The sequence below is a fragment of the Schistocerca serialis genome, chromosome 4 (genome assembly GCF_023864345.2).
Source record: "Schistocerca serialis cubense isolate TAMUIC-IGC-003099 chromosome 4, iqSchSeri2.2, whole genome shotgun sequence".
Lineage (NCBI taxonomy): Eukaryota > Metazoa > Arthropoda > Insecta > Orthoptera > Acrididae > Schistocerca > Schistocerca serialis.
The window spans coordinates 413,919,355-413,921,854 of NC_064641.1; positions in this window are offsets into that span (position 1 = coordinate 413,919,355).

Below are 2,500 nucleotides of genomic sequence, written 5' to 3' on the forward strand. Positions count from 1 at the left end.
GCACACCATGGTTAGGTTAAGGCACAACATGGGTTAGGTTAAGGCACAACATGGGTTAGGTTAAGGCACAACATGGGTTAGGTTAAGCACAACATGGGTTAGGTTAAGGCACAACATGGGTTAGGTTAAGGCACAACATGGGTTAGGTTAAGGCACAACATGGGTTAGGTAAGGCACAACGTTAGGTTAGGTTAAGGCACAACGTGGGTTAGGTTAAGGCACAACATGGGTTAGGTTAAGGCACAACATGGGTTAGGTTAAGGCACAACATGGGTTAGGTTAAGGCACAACATGGGTTAGGTTAAGGCACAACATGGGTTAGGTTAAGGCAACAGAACATGGGTTACGTTACGGCACAACATGGGTTACGTTACGGCACAACATGGGTTACGTTACGGCACAACATGGGTTACGTTACGGCACAACATGGTTACTTTAGCACAACATGGTTACGTTACGGCACAACATGGGTTACGTTACGCACAACATGGTTACGTTACGGCACAAATTAGGTTAGGTTACGGCACAAATTAGGTTAGGTTAAGGCACAAATTAGGTTAGGTTAAGGCACAAAATTAGGTTAGGTTAAGGCACACAAATTAGGTTAGGTTAAGGCACAAATTAGGTTAGGTTAAGGCACAAATTAGGTTAGGTTAAGGCACAAATTAGGTTAGGTTAAGGCACGATATAGGTTAGGTTAAGGCACGATATAGGTTAGGTTAAGGCACGATATAGGTTAGGTTAAGGCACGATATAGGTTAGGTTAAGGCACGATATAGGTTAGGTTAAGGCACGATATAGGTTAGGTTAAGGCACGATATAGGTTAGGGTTAAGGCACGATATAGGTTAGGTTAAGGCACGATATAGGTTAGGTTAAGGCACGATATAGGTTAGGTTAAGGTACGATATAGGTTAGGTTAAGGTACGATATAGGTTAGGTTAAGGTACGATATAGGTTAGGTTAAGGTACGATATAGGTTAGGTTAAGGTACGATATAGGTTAGGTTACGGTACGTATAGGTTAGGTTAAGGTACGATATAGGTTAGGTTAAGGTACGATATAGGTTAGGTTAAGGTACGATATAGGTTAGGTTAAGGTACGATATAGCGTAGGTTCAGATACACATTGTTGTAGGGAAAAGGTGTATTGGGGGGGGGGGGCGGCAGGTTCGTTGATAGTGATTATCGTAATTGGATGCCTGCGGTATTATCCGATTTGTCACGTCAGGATGCACTTTTGGCTCATGACAGGCGGCGCTCCGATTCCATGGTTGTGGCAGATCTGTGTCTTTCATTCCTGCCATTGTTTGTGTGCTGTGACAGGAGGCAGTATTGTGATGTTGGGTGCACCACTGTGTAGGACATGTGTGGGTGTTCGTGGCTTAGCTGAGCAATGTGCGGATGTCGGAAGGGTGGGATATTGTGTTTTCTGGGTGGACCTCCCGGTCTGGTAATGATAGTGTGGATTGTGTCATGTGGCGGAGAGGATGCACTGGATGTTCTTCCATGCTGGTGGTTAGATATTGTGTGTGATAAGAGAGTAGTGTGTGATAAGAGTGTCTGGCTGACGTGTGGTTCTCATTGTGTGCAGAGTCTTTCAGCATGTATAGGGACGGTTGTATATATTATCTGTATTCTGATGGCTCTGCATCTATTACTAATCAGTGCCGTGTATACGGTTACTCTAGTTCCAGTCGAAAACTGTTCTATCTCTGTACATTAGTGACACTGCGGCTCCACTATGTTGGCCGCCCCTGTCGGCCGTTTCCCCCAGTGTATGGCTAATGATTATCAGCAATCAGTCTATTAGTCAATACCGGTAGTGTGACGACGTCAAATGTCCGGGATGGGGGAAGCTACACCCTTCCCGTGGGTCAGGGCCTAGAAAGACTCTTCCACGCAGGAGACTCGGACTGTCGTTACTCTTCCGAGACATATATGTGCCCAGCGTTTTTTTGCGGCTGCGAGTGCAACGCCAGGAGGCTCGGACTGTCGTTACTCTTCCGAGATATATATTTGCCCAGCGTTTTTTGCGACTGCGAGTGCAACGCCCACGGGTGCCGGACATGGATGGGGCGCTTCCTAGCTGATGGCTCAGCATGAGAATCCGTACAGTGAGCAATGCGATCGCGTCTGTAGCTTGTACGTGGTACAGCTCGCAGCTCATGAATAGGGACAGCGGGAATGTCGCATATTGGAAATATCTCTTCATGAAACGCATGTTATAGGTGTGAATTGCACCTTACGAGTGCGGGAAACGGTCCGCCGTTCATCCGCTGGCGATGCGAGTTGGGCGGTTGGGGTGGGGCACGAACGGGTGCAGGTGGTGTGATTGCCGGTCCACGACTTCGTGCGGCAGAGGCACTGGCGTATGGGTGCTGTGGTCGACAGAGGCTGCATGCTTTGTGGGTGGCGTCGAAAGATGGGCACTGTGGGCCCATCGATGTCTTAGGTCGGCTTGGCGTCCCATAGATGGCGGTATCGTCGTTGCAGGAGCTC